The sequence below is a fragment of the Lepidochelys olivacea genome, assembly GCF_965140295.1.
Source record: "Lepidochelys olivacea isolate rLepOli2 genome assembly, chromosome: 1".
Classification (NCBI taxonomy): Eukaryota; Metazoa; Chordata; order Testudines; family Cheloniidae; genus Lepidochelys; species Lepidochelys olivacea.
Window position 1 is genome coordinate 159,573,442 of NC_140411.1, and position 15,081 is coordinate 159,588,522.

Here is a 15,081-nt window from a genome sequence, read left to right on the forward strand (position 1 = left end):
TGTGGAGTGTTAAAGATATGCATTACATAACACTGGTTTTATGTTTCATAGACACATCTCTACTGTTACTACATTAATCTTTGCTTTTTTCATGTAATAATATAATGTAATAATCTGGGCATGCTAAATCAGCATATGGATCATTTTGTGTCTAGTGACACTTGGAAAATTGGATGCCACATGCCATCATAGAGATTGAGCCTATAAAGTGTTATGTGCCCTCAGCATTTGACAGGATTAGGTCCTTAATGATGAGTGAGTAAACGCTGCCTTCAATATACAGTTTGTCAAACCAGGAATTTGAAAAATTATTTTATATGTGCTACTTATGACTAACAATGTTGTGAACTGGCACAACCATTGTATGATTAAATTAACCTGTTTTTACGGTCACTGTGAAAATGAAACTTTAGTATGGATGGATAAGGAAGTACAAGTTTTTAATTTTCTAAATGCATCACTATGAAAGCAAAATTAAACAAGTTAGGATGCCTCATTTAAGAAGCACAACCTAACTCTGCATTTCCTTTTTTTGTTTTTACATTAGCATTCTTGAGGTAACATTCACTTAACCCAAATATATATGCCTGCAATCTCCATTTAACCTTAAAAGGTTCTGGGTTTTTAAAAAGAAACCTTAGGCTAGCTGGAGGAAGGTTCCTTTTTCCTATGAACTGAAGGGGGTCCAAAGATTGGAAGATATCCTGGAGGTCTCGAGTGAATGCTACCTGGGGCTGCTGGCTACAAAGTCTCCAAATAACCAGTGTCCTCTTTACCAGATGGGAGTGGGAAGTCCTGTAACTCTACAAGGGTACTCAGAATCAGGGATCCTCTCCTACAGGACACAACAGTTCCCTTCCTCTCAGCTTCCTATTGTACACAGGATTTGGGCTGTCCTCCTAAATCCTGCAGGAATGGTGGTGAGGAATAAAGCGGATTGGAAGGAGACCTGAAGTTCAGAAGAAGTGGAGTAGGAGGGGGAATCTCCTTATCCCTCCTTTTGCTCTCAAGGCCCCATGAAGGGGATCTCGGCATTTCCTCACTAGTCTCCAGGACCCATTTAGGGATTTCTGGTAAATGAAGATTCGCTCACCTGCTCATGCCAGCTTCCTTACATCATGAACCTTAGAAAGCTTGTGGCCTCCTGCTAGTGAACCTTGGGATGCTCATCACAGTCCCCTATTCCCACTGGCTTTAGCAGCTTCGCTTGGCCTCCAATTAGCCAAATTATGTTCATATGGGACTAACATAGGCAATGCTTTCTGAATAGGCAGTTATTCAGTATTTTATTTTAGCCTCATAATTCAGTGTGGCCCATACACTATTTACTGCACTTCATCCAAAGCCAGCACAGAATAAAGAATTATTAATTTCTTAAGGCTTTTTCTGTGGTGCTCTCAACGTAACACCTTAGTTCTTTACAAACATTAATGAATTTATCTTCACAATATCCCTGTGAGATTAGATATTATCCTCATTTTAGACGTGATGAACTAAGGGACAGAGACCAATGACAAAAATGTCAGACGTGTCTACTAATTTTGGGTGCCCAACTTGAGACGCCCAAGGCCTGGTTTTTCAAAGTACTTAGTATTTTATAGCAATGAATATGCTCAGACTGGAGCTACCATTCACATCACTTGTAATCATGAGCTCTTCACGCTTCTGCAAATTTGGCCCAAGATGTCTCTTGTTGGACACCCAGAAAACAAGGCACACCCAATAAGTAGCTAACTGTGAAAACACTGGGTTTAGTGACTTGCCCAGAATCACAGAGGAACTACGTTACAAAGGCAGGGATAGAATCCAATTCTCTAGTGAAGCATTCAATTGTCTTAACCACAAGACCATCCTTTCCTCGTCCTGCAGTCCCCTGCCTTTTCACAGCATACCTTCCAACTTCTGCAACAAATGAAGTAAGGGTGCTAAAGACCATAGCCTCATTCACTACAAAACCTGGATTCTTCTAGAGAGCACAGTCCTTGTGTGCACTAAGTAAGTCAGGAGTCCAGCAGGTTTGGGATGGTTATATCCACAGCACAGTCCTCTGCCACATAAGATAATGGACTAACCAGTTGCAGTAGAAGACGATGTTCTATGTGGACCTGCTACTAGAGGGACATGAGACAAATTTTGTCAGTGGCTTTCACAACTATTTGGTATCTAGCAAAGGAATGTTGAGTCAAAAATAATGGGTTTAATTCCAGTGTGCTATAATGGTTAGAGAATCTTCTGCTCTTGTTCCCCCTAGCCTCTCCCTATCCCCTCCTCTCCCATCCACCGTGCGTAGCTCTTGGCCCATCCCCACCCCTGCTGCCCCCACACCCAACTCCTATCCCTCTCCCTTATTCCCTTTGCTCTTTTCCCTCCGCCCCCATTAGTTCCTATTCCCCCATTCCCTTTCCCTCTTTTTGTCCTATTGAATCTTGCCCCTGTTGCCCTCTCCTGACTCCTCCTCCTGTTCCCCTCCCCACCAAGTTCTTAGTCTCATTACCAACCCCTCTGCTCTTTACCCCTCCGCATTTCACTAAGGCTGCTTCCTCCTTGCTCTTCTTGCAGTCTGAGCACCAGCAGGAGGAGCACTGACAGGAGAGACACTCCGTTCCTGTGCCTGGCACCACAGTGGCATTGGTAACTGGTAGAAGCAATTACAGGGAAAGTCCTGCTCAGCCCATATAGCCCTGGGATGCTGCATGCTCCGTGCAGATGGAATCTTCATGGAATTTAGCTGCCAAACTCTAACAAACTGCTAATCACATGTAAACTTTTTTCAGAGGCTTATAACTCGAATAAATTTAGGCAAGTTTTCACAGGGGCAGCAAAAAATATAATCCTGGCACAAATGCAATCACCCTATCAAATTTCAAGTCTCTGCATCCAGGTCCCTCAAAACAAAGGATGTAAGATTTTTTAATTGGCAAAATGTATTTTTCCTTAATCGCATTCTCAGAAATGGTTGAACTGTTTTAGCTGGAACTTTCCAAAATAATTCATTTTAAGACAGCCCAAACAGTTTACGTTTGCCGAAGTTAGAAGCAACTGAAAACAGGATTTTATATTGGAGAGTGTCAGGCAACCTTACTATAGGTATTGCTATCTTCATCACTTAGAATATATAAATGAATTTAGTGGTTATGAACTGACTGACCTGGAAACGCAAGTTCTTTAGCTAAACAGGTACAGCATGAGAAGTGCATACATACACACACCTCTCACTCCTCTATATTCTATACACACAGATATTATGTACTTCAGTTCCAACTCCTATTTTAGAATCCCCCGTGTTTCTTATATAGGACATATATTTGAGAGAACAAAAACTAAGCCTGTATTACTGTTTTCCCCACTCTTTAGTCCATTGTTTTTAACTCTAAAGTAAGTAAATGGAGAGAGCCTAGCCCACTGTGACTACCCCCAAAACACACTATATCCTCAAAAAGGGCAGAGAAATAATCCCGAAAGCCCACAAACACAGGTTTAATCTGCTGGCAGTGTAATTCATTTTTATTTTATTCCACTAGAAGTAAATCATCATCTCCCTTTTATTATCAGCAATAGGAACTGCAGAAGAAGGGGAGTTCCACCAGACAGAGCCAGAGAATGCCACTCTAAGGGCTGTATATGACTATTACTTAAGCTGGCAATTCTACCCCCAGTTGTAAAGATCTGCTTTACAAAGCCTGGAATGTAGACCCAACTATTATATATTTTTGATAAAGTATTTTGCTGAGTTATCAGTTGAATATTTACTAAAAGCTTCACCAGTAAGAGACAAATAAGGAATAGCAAGGGTTTTTTTGTTCTTTAATACAGCAGCACAAATAATACATTAATTTAAACATGGCTTATTACTGCTGATGCACACCACTGAATTTTAAGAGTTGGGTTTTTTATAAATTGTTTAGAAAATACACTCTTTAAATCAGTGATACTGAAATTAAGGTTCTGGAGCCACAAGTGGCTTCTTAATACATCTCCTGAGGCTCTTTGAAGTACATGATATTAAAACAGTATGGTTTAATTATTAACCAATCAGAACGCTTTTACTATGTTATTAAATAATTGTAGTTGATAGTCATTTTGCTGTGAGAATAGTTAAATATGTGTGTATAGAAAATGAAACAACGAATTCATGCTACTGTGGCTCTTTTGAGTAATGTTGATCATTAATTTGGCTCCTGAACCACTGAGGTCTGAGTATCACTGCTTTAAATTATGTACTAAGTTGTTGACATACTCTTTCTATTATAACACAGAAATGACACACAGATTATAACAGAACAAGAAAGACTGTCTCCAGAAACAACACTCTGAGACCTAGCTAAACTCTCAACTTGAAAACCCTTCCCTCCCTCCCTCCCTCCCTCCCATAAAGTACCCATCAAAGTCCAGGGTTATGTAAATTAAATTTTTGATTATACTTTGCCACTCAGAACTGAAATGAACATTTAGAATAACCAACAACTACTCTGTCTTAGTTCACACATTTATTAAACCAAACAGTGGTCCACAAACTTGTTCTGTACATTCAAGGAGGAAGAACACATGTATGCAAAGCAGAAGATCTAGGTTTTATTTCCAGTTCTAACACAGGGTGACCTTGGATACGTCACTTAACTCAGGTTATGTCTACATTAGCACTTTTGTCAGTCAGGGATGTGGGAAAAAAAAAAAACAAAAACACAACCCGACTAACGTAAGTTACCCCGACAGAAGCACCAGTGTGCACAGCACTATGTCGGTGGGAGATGCTCTCCTGCCGACATAGCTACTGCCACTTGTTGGGGATGATTTAATTACACCAACAGGAGAGCTCTCTCCCGTCAGCATAGAGCAGCTACATGGGAGACCTTACACCGACACAGCTGCATCGGTACAGTTGTGCTGCTGTAAGGTCTCTAGTATAGACATAACTCAGTTTCTTCCTCTGTAGAATGGGAATACGGAGGCTATTACTATTTACTTATCTCACAGGATTGTTTTGAGGCTTACTTAGCTAATATTTGACGCTGTCAGATGATGGTTGCCTTGTATTTTCTACCCCCCCACTTTCACTTTCGTTCCGGGCTACCAATGTTCCATGCTTATGACATCAGAATCACTTCCATGATAGTGAAGTGTGACATCAGAAATAATGATACTAGTGAATGAACTGAGTAAAAGGAAAAATTTGATTATGGATGAACATATTTTAGTATTCAGCAATCATGGGAAAAGATATGATGGCTTTTGATGAAGTATTTTGTAATACTTGTCTGGGTGCAACCAAAGCAAAGAGTTAAATCTACAGCTCTGTCTTTAATTTACTGTTCTGAGAACCTTACAACACTTAGAAAAGCAGTGATTTGTACATTGCACACGATACGGATTATGGTAAAACGGTAAAAATGGAGTAAAATAATCCCTTGATAGAGTTATTCTTTTTAACCAGACACACCCCATAAACAAATGAGGTAAAAAGGCACCAGCTACTGCAAGAGATTAATAATATATCTGGAATTTTAAAACTACGCTAAAATAGCTCTAATTGTTTCACTTACTACAATAAAGCACATTAATGTCTTTACCCTGCTGGTGTACAACACTTTTGTAAACTCAGGTGCATAATTTTTGCAGAAATGCCTCTTCAGCCCCAGACTACTAAATACAAATCTCATACGTTTTTGATCCACATCTCTTTGGCACTCAGGACATTAACAGAACAGACAATTCCATGAATGCAGTGGTACTGTGGGTCATTCATACTTGGTTGTTAGTATATGCCATTCAATATAAATCAAATAGTTATGTATGGTAATGCCTTTTAAACCATTTCCAGTTTACTTATACATCAGCTATTAGACCCTTTGAGACTTTATTACAGCATTGCATTTGCAGTGTGGATAAAATAATATATAAAAATTGGTTCTTGCACAGTAGTTTGTTTTTTTCCAAAGAGAAAAAACGCAGCAACAAAAACTAGCAAAAGACACCCAATTTGTAAGAATCTGAAAAATCTGAGATTGAACATGTATTTCTAGCATACCCCAAACTCTTACTGATTTAAGTGGGAGTATAGGGAATACAAGATTGGACCTTGTTTTAAAAATATGGTATTTTTAAACACAGAATGCCTCAAAGGAGTACGTAGGCCTCTACAACTATATTTAACATGGAAAATAATACAAACAACAAAAATCTAAAAGTTAAGCCTTTTACTATAAAGAAAATGAATGTAAGCCAACAACTTGTATGCCAAATTGGCCTTTCCAAAGGTGTATCACAATTTCCATGTAACGCACCACACAGAACTCTTAAACTTCCATAAAGCATACAGCAAATGGTAACTGAACTGTTATAGTTCAGCTGAGCACTTAAAGCAAGTGAGTAATAAATAAATAAATATCTCACAGATGAAAGGAGGCAGGTATAATTAACCCCACTTTACAAATGGAGAAACAGGCGAAGTGGCTTGCCCAAGGTCACTCAACAGATCAGTGATAGGAATAGAACTGCAGATCTCCTGAGTTCCACCCTAGTGCTAAATCCTCTACACCACACTGCCAGTGAAGTCAATGAAACTATTCATATGCTTAAATATGTCCTTAAGTGATTTACTAAATTAAGGCTTAAATTAAGAACTTGCCATAAAGTTTACATTTTGATGTTGACATTTGTGCCCTTTATTATAAATCAGGGACAGGGGAATATCTAAAATTGAAAATATTCATGGTGACAGACTAAACTGAAGATATGTTTGGAACCCAAACTGAGCATTGAAATTATCATTTGTAACAAAAAATATAGAAGCACTAATTTAGGTATAGTAAAAACAAAGAGGTTAAACTCAAAAGACACACTGTACTATTTCACCAAATAAATTTGCTTTGTTATTGGTCTCATTTTCAATAATTTAAGACAGTTCATTATAACTTTTGTACTTACTAGTTTATAAATATACAAATTATCTGCAATTTTTGGCAGAGGTATTAAGAAAATGTGTCCACAATATATTTTTATTATCTGCTACCCTGGAGATTGTGGGTTTGGATCAGGAAATTTCTGATGCTCCAGCAGTCATCAGTTTTCTGGCCTGCAATATAATCTGAGAGATTAAAGTATCCTGTATACACAATTAACATTCTTGAAATACATTTTAGGGCTTGTCTACACATACACACTGTATCACTTTGACTATACATGTATAGTCAAAAAGGTACAACACCCCTATGTGGACCCAGTTATGCCAGTACAAAGATGCTTTGTATCAATATACTCATATAAAAGAAAAGGAGTACTTGTGGCACCTTAGAGACTAACCAATGTATTTGAGCATAAGCTTATGCTCAAATAAATTGGTTAGTCTCTAAGGTGCCACAAGTACTCCTTTTCTTTTTGCGAATACAGACTAACACGGCTGTTACTCTGAAACCTATACTCATATAGGTATTGTTTATTTCCAATCCCATATAACTAGGGGTCCAACTAATATAACTCCTTCAAGCTAAAATAAAAACAAACAAACAAAAAAAAAAACCCCTAACCGAATCCGGTATACCAGTATAAAAACTGAGTACAGACCAAACATTGGAAATGAAAGCAAGATCATGGACTTTAGAACAAGCAAGCAGTGATAACCAGTGATCAGTGTAACAAGAAATCTTTTTTAAAAAAATAAATAAATCAAGTTTTAAATTGGACATTGTAAATTAGATGAACCTTTTACAATACAGTAAAGTGACCTTCAAAAAACAAACAAAAAAAAACCCCTGTGATTCCCAAATTCTCCAAAGAAGTCTACAAACTAAGCCAAAATGTGTTTCATACTCTTTACACCAGAAAGATATTTGAAGGAACAGACATCATAGTCCAAGTAGGGTCAAGGAAAAAAATTAAAAAATAAATTTTGCCTGGATTGCTCTATTTGGGAAAAATAGTTTATTATGTAGCACAACATTCCTAATTCATAAAGCTATCAAAATAAACCTGGAACCTCACTTTCCCCACTGAAACCACACATCAGTTACACTTCTGTAGATGATTGGGACAAAGAGAGGATATTAATTGAAAGATACATACAAAGCCAAAAACAGCAATTGTATCTCCAAGAGTGTTGGAAATGTTAGCTGCTGGGACACCATTCTACAGATGAAAAATAATCTTAAAAATAAATAAATAAATAAAGCAAGACAGGCAGAGAAACACACAGTATATATGTTAACCAGTGAAGGTTTAACTGGTGAGCTCTGGGTGATATGTACTGGTACATGGGACGCACATTTCCAGAAACTCAAGATGTGTGGCTAATTGAGGGAATATTTCAGGATCCTAACAATATCGGTACCCTATTTTATCTAAGTATATGTACTACAATAGTGCCCAAAGGCCCCAGTCAAGTTTTGGGGCCAAATTGTTCTAGGTGCTGTGCAAACATGTAGGAAGTCATGCTCCATGTCTCAAATTGCTTATAATATAAACTGAAACACCGATAACGTAGCAGGTCAGTTTAGCACAGAGCTAATAAGACCAGCCACTGCCTAGCCTAGCTATGAACACAACTTGTAATTTCTGAGTAATTTAAAAGACATCATGCCCAACCACTAGTCAAGATAGCCATCATTAACTGGCTGATTTCTTGTGGGTGTCAAGGCAAAAGTGGAATTCAAGATGGGATGGGAGGAGGGCTGTGAACTATACAGTTGGTATCTTTGTTGTTTATGTGGGGACCTAACAACCCACCCCTGCAGGCCAGGTCTATTGGTGTCAGGCTCAAGTGTTTACACTGTAAGCCCCTTGGGGCAGGGACCCTTGGCAGCTTTTCTAGCCTCTATAGGGAGGAAGCAGCGTGGCCCATGGAGGAGCTCAGACTAGGTGATCTGGGGGTCTAGGGCTCAAACTCTCAGCACCCAACAACCACCGGAGCAGCAGGCCGGTGGGCGCGGCGGGCAGCCCACGGCCCGGCCCCGGCGGGGATGTGGCGGGGGTTAACACTGCGCAGAGGGGCGCTGGCCCGGGCGAGCTCGGCTAGAGCCGACGCGGGCAGCTGCTCTTTCCTCTCACCCGGGGACTGCCGCGGGCCGGGCCAGGCCAGGCCAGGCCAGGCGAGGCCACAGCGGCAGCGACCGCAGCCACCTCCCACCCTGCGGCGGGGGGGGAGAGCAATGCCCCCGCCCGGCAGCAGCCCGACCCCCGCTCTATCGGAATCTTCGCAAAGGCCCTTTAAATATCCCCCCCTCCCGCCGCCTCCGCCCTCGCGGCACAAACAGCTGTTACCCGTCCCCCTTCCCTCGCACCGCCTCCCTCCCCTTCGGCGGGCGGGCGGGCGCGCGCACGCGCCACCTCCCTCGCGCTCCCACAAAGGCAACGGTTAGTCGGCGGCTGTTCCAGAAATTTCCTCGCTCCCCCCTCCCTTCCCCGCGCCTACCCGCCGCCGCCCCTATCCTCCCCCCCCGGAGTTGGGTATAGCGCGGGTGCCCCCCTCCCCGCTGCTCCGTGTGGCGGGCTCTCGCTCCCCCGCCATCCCCGGTCTGCTTGTGTGTCTGGGCCCGGCCGGCTAGCCGCCGGCGACGGGCGCGCCGTGATGGATGGCTGGCTGGGAGCGGGTTTGAGTGACAGCGCTTACCTGGGTGCCAATCTTCGTCACACTGACAAGCGGCTGCAGCAATCGGGACCCGCACCGCCGCGACACGCGTCACCACGCACACACGCACCCGGCCAATCGCCGCCCGCGCCACACTTAACGACAACACGCTGCGCATCACGCCTCATCAATATTCACCAAGAGGGCGGGGCGAGCGGCGGCGCAAAACACGCCCACCACGAAACTCGGCGGAGCGAGTGGGCGAGGTGAGCAGCACGGCTCCTCCTCACGCCGGCGTGCCCCCACACGTCCGTAATGAATACTCATGAGGGGGCGGGGCGAGCACCGTCTCTGTCACGCCCCCTTCCCCGCCTCTTCTGTGTGGTCGGGGTGGGAAGGAGGCGAAACCAACTCCCAAGGGCAGTCCGGGGGGGGTCGGAGATACCAAGTGAAGCGGGGGAGGGGGAGCTGCAGGCATTTGCAGCGGGGCCTGCTACAGCTGCCCCTGATGGTTCTGCCCTGAGCTGGCGCGAGAGGCCGGGCGTTTGGCGCCCCTGCTCTGCCGCCGCCAGGCTCTCAAATGCCCCTGCTGCCAGGGCGCCCCTCCCTCCAGCCTCTGGCAGGTGCGGTGCCCCCAGGCCTCTTTGTGTGTGTGTGGCTTTGCCACCCCCTGTGTCCCAGTCGCTCTCCTGCCCTTTCCCCCACCCCACCAGCCACGCAAGGCCCTAGTGCTCGCCCCGCACACAGCCAGCCTGTTGCCAGGGCCTAGCTGCCCACGCTCAGGGATGCAAATAAAGGCAGGGGGCAAAGGGGAGCAGCCTGGGAATGGGCAGAGCCCATCTCAGCAGCTCTGTTGGTGTTACACAAATGGGCACTGCTGCACTCCGTTTGCCATAGCCTTCTGCAGAGCCAGGCCGCGTGAAGAGCCTTGGCCAGCTGAGCTGGTGAAACTGGCAGCAGGCTAGCTGAGTGTCTATGCAATACGCAAGCGTGTCCCATATCCCCTAAACATGACCCCACTTCTCCCCATCTATCAAAGCCCTACTCTGTCCCCACTTGCAGTTTTTGTCTCTGAGAATCTGGTCACCCTACACCTACATCAGCACCTCGCCAGTCATATATTGTCATTTTAGTTGCCTTCTTGCCTGAGGAGGCCTACAAGGCCTGGTCTACACCTAAAACTTAGGTAGCCCTAACTATATTGCTCAGGGCTGTGAGAAACTTCATATCCTGTGCAACATAGGTCGACCTAACTCCCACTGTAGATGCAGCTAGGTCAATGGAAGAATTCTTCCATTGACCTAGCTACCGCCTCCCAGAGAGGTGGATGAACTACATCAAGGAAAGACCCCTTCTGTCTATGTAGGAAGTGTCTACATTACAGCCCCACAGCTGTAGCACCATTGCTGTGCCAGTGTGATGTAGACAATACTCCAAGTGAGCTCCCTCTTGCCACTTCGTACATTCAGATCCATGTGGAGTTAGAGACTGTGAATGTGATAAGAATAAGTGTGGCAGAAACAGGGAGAAATCAGTATTGCCAACCTCAAGTTTTCAAAAACCAGGTGACAAAACTCATAATATTGTCTAAAAAATCATGAGATTTTAATAATAATAAATTTTGTATTTTTTATTTGCCTTCTAGCTTTTGAGCCCTTAGGGTTCACATCAAGCTTTACTCTGCAACCACTGGGTCTAGAAACATCCTCTTTTTAAAATGAAAGCTGACTCCAAAAGATAAAGCTTTAAGAAAACCACCAAAATATCAAGAGACTTACATTAAAATTGCAAGTGTTGGCAACAGTGAAAGGAGAAAACAAGGAAAAAGAAAAACACAGAAAAGGAATTGGAGGAAAGAATATGCACTCTTTTCTCTCTCCACCCCTAGCTGCCAAACGATCATGTGCTCCCCCTTCCCAGCACTAAAAAGGGTCCAGGACAGGAGTAATGATACAACAAAAGGTAGAGGAGAGCCACAATGAGGGGGGTGGGTGGAGTGCTTTTGCACTCTGTAGAGTTCCATAGCCGTGGGAATACATAATATAAAGCAATGGTGATATTGATGTGCAAGTCTCTTTTTTTTTACTTAGAAAACATGCAAAGTGAATACAAAAACTTTTTTGCATAAAATGGTTGTCACAGTTCAGGGCAACTGCATCTGTATTCCCCCTCCTTGGTCCATCAAGGGAACACATTCTAGGCTCTAAGCTCCAGGCTCCGCAGTTGTCAATTCTCTTGCGTAGAGACCTGTGTCTCTCTTCCTTCTGACTGGGGTATTTCCAGGCTGAACAGTTACCTGCCTCCACTGTGTTATACCCCAAAAGATAGACTGCCTTGGCAGGCCTGCTTTGCTGCTCTGTTCAGAGACAGTAGACAGTGTAATTACCCACAGTTATAAGTTACCACACAGCTCTTTCTAAGCAACCACTTTTATTCTTAGGCTAAAAGCACTACAGACAAATCATATTAAAAACAATAAAAGAACCTACACTCATGCTAGTAAACTTACCAGAGATCACCCCGCCTCAACAAGGCTCTGACTGGTGATTAGTCCTTCAAACCCCTCCAGTTCATAACAGTTTTTTCTCAAAACTTACTCCCATATCTAATAGGGCCTCAGTAGACCAAAGACTTTCTAACCCATCCCTAACAATTGGGGCCCCACTTGGAGCAGAGGTCTGTCCATTTGCTGGATCAGAATGAAGCACTTGAGTCACTTTAGCTCAGGTTATTTAACCAAAAATCCTCTTTGTTGGACAATTCCCTGGAGAATTCAGTTTGAACCAGTATAGGCAAGTCTCTTTCCAGGTGGTGGTAGCTCTCTGAAGGTGTTACAAACGGAGTTAATTTGCCCAATCGCACTCCCCCAAATTCCCACTGTTCTTAGTTCCCGGAGGGCTGTGGTCCCCTTCGCACACAGAAATTCATACAATCCCTTAAGAGTGCATAAACTTTTGTATTTTTAATCCAATGAACTGTTAAAATACTTAAACTTAATTTGATAAGGTTTAATTTAATTCAATAAAGTTTGCCCAGGATATTGCCATAGCTGTCATAGTATTTAATGCTTTCAATTACAATTTGCAAAAAGCTTAAAATGATTGGCACTACCAAAGTCTTGCAGTTCAAGTAATTAAATACCAGGGTTCTCATGCTAATTTTAACTTTTTGTTCACACTTCGCATATTGAGTACAAACTGTATGTGTAGTTCTGAGAACTGAATTGGGCTTATTATATAGTAAGGCTACCTTTAATAACTTAAGCCCCAGTCCTGCAAACACTTATGCATATGCTTAATTTTACTACCATGAGTAACCCTAAGGATTTTAATGAGACTGCTCATGGTTGTAAAGTTAGGCATCTGCCTAAGTGTTTGCAAGCTCAGGACTCAAGTTATTAAAGGTAGCCTTAATATATAACAAGCCCAATTCTGTTCTCAGAGATATACATACAACCACAATTTTCTGAAATAGGATTTGTACAATTGTATCTGAGGGCAAAACAGGATCCTGTATATACACAGTATACCTGTTAAGGTTACTGTGACATCCTTAACTTTTGCAAATCCTAAGTTCTGATTGTTAAAATGGTATGCATAGTATCATATTGATGTAAGTTTTATACTTAACGTATTCAAACAGAGAAACGGAAACATTTCATTTGACAATAGTTAGTCTTTATTGAGTACTTTGAAGCTTTTTGATATATAAGCATTAAAAGCTATGTTTTAAAGTGGTGTTGGGATGGGTTACTGTGTATGTGGCAATCACTAATGTGTATAACATTATACTGAATAAAAACTTTAGTCCCAATTATCAGGTTGGCATAACATTGTCATAACAGTATTTTTCACAGGTTTCCATTACAATGCTGTCAGTTTCTTAAGTGCTGAGCTTTAACAAAGGAAGGGCTCAACTGCTGCTCTCTTTTGTTACTAATGGAAAAAAAACAGTTAAATAATAAGAGATACATGTTAACCATTTTGATGTCCCATGGCTATTTGGAGTGCATCCAGAAAAGCAGCCTTTGTATGTCTGTCCATGTATGCTGAACATTCATATAGTCTACTAGAGTTTTATATGGCATAGTAACAGTAGTGAAAAAAACTTGAGACTCATTGTACAATAGATGTGGGACTCATGTTAATACTAATAATAATCTATTTAAATCAATATTAATGATTTAACTGAGTCTAAGTAGATATTAAGCCCATGAATACAGTATAACTCAGTTGATAACATTCCCTCTAGGAAAAAATGTTAAGAGATCATGTTCCACAGCAGGCTTTGGGCTCATATCAAATTCTGGCACTGCAGTGCAGTACAGCTCAAAGGGAATTCTGCACAGTAATCAAGATGTAATTCTTTGGATGAGATATCACACAGTGGTTTCATTTACCCATCTCTATTCAGAGAAAAAGTAAAGACCTCAAGGCATTTCCCAAAAAAGAGAAAGGAATAAATCCTATCTCCCGTTTGGCATTCCCTCTCATTAAAACAAGTTCTAATTTCCAGGGCAGTACATTAGCTGAATCACTGGCTGCATAATAGTTATTCCATCTGTTTATACAGTTGAGTCACTGCATTACCAGTATCGAATGCGTTATTTGGAAAGAATGTTAGGCTATCTTGATTATAAAATATATATATATTCCATTCTATATGTTCGCCAATACTTCGACACCTTTCACTCCCGTTTTAACATTTTAACAAATGGCTGAAAAGTTAGCGGATAGTACCAGTACAACAAATACAGCAGAGTGAATAGTATTACAAAAATACCCCTACCCCTATATTGCCTTCCTGCCTGCAACACTCTTTGCTACAGGCATTTAATGGTAATGGAGCTAAATTATTTCATAACTCACTACATTTATTTTCCATTTGAGATATCATAAACAAATTATATAGACAGAGTTTGAGGGGAAATTATCTGTTTTTTATTGGTGCCAAGAAATTGTGGATATTTGTCACTTGATTGCAAACTTTCTTCCAAAACATAAACTGTTTGAAAAGACACAGTAAATTTTAAACCTAAATTTAATCTTTTTTTTTTTAAAGGGGGGCAGGGAAGGAGGGGAGGCCCTTAAATGTATCAAAACACTTTCTTGATTTAAATATAAAAATTAAATGAGAACATTTTATTTAAATGTTACCCTTCAGTGTTGCGAATGCAAACAACATTGTTCTAGTCAGTGCATGAGAACCTGAGAATGAAACTGACTAGAAATAAAAATAAAACCAGTTAGTCTACATTCACTTTCCAATAAATGGGCGAGATCCATCCCCCAAATCTAAAGTCAGTGGAAAGACTCCTGTTGGCTTCAACGGGAGATGGATTGGGTCCTAAGTGAAATGCAATGAAATGCCAAAAGAAAACAAACATCAGAGGTTCTCAAACTAAAGTCCACAGAACACTTGCTTATGGTCCATGGAGACCTGTCTTTACTCTTCATTTCCAGCTACTTTTACAGGTCTCCAGGGTTTTTATAGCACAGAAGATCTGGGAGGCTTTCCAAGAG

The 15,081-nt window shown here is 41.7% G+C and overlaps 1 protein-coding gene across 8 annotated transcripts in view; it reads right to left on the reverse strand.

Annotated features, from left to right (window-relative positions):
- The window catches only part of PKNOX1 (PBX/knotted 1 homeobox 1), a 62,894-nt gene extending 53,201 nt beyond the window's left edge, over positions 1-9,693 (reverse strand). For 3 of the 8 annotated variants that reach the window (XM_084616766.1, XM_084616770.1, XM_084616761.1), the window contains exon 1: positions 9,602-9,691. The gene's annotated coding sequence lies outside the window, so the exon portion shown is untranslated. Of the gene's footprint in view, positions 1-9,601 lie in introns of all 8 variants that reach the window. The other 5 variants (XM_084616762.1, XM_084616771.1, XM_084616767.1 and 2 more) reach the window with 4 other exon arrangements.
- Positions 9,694-15,081: the final 5,388 nt, after the last annotated feature.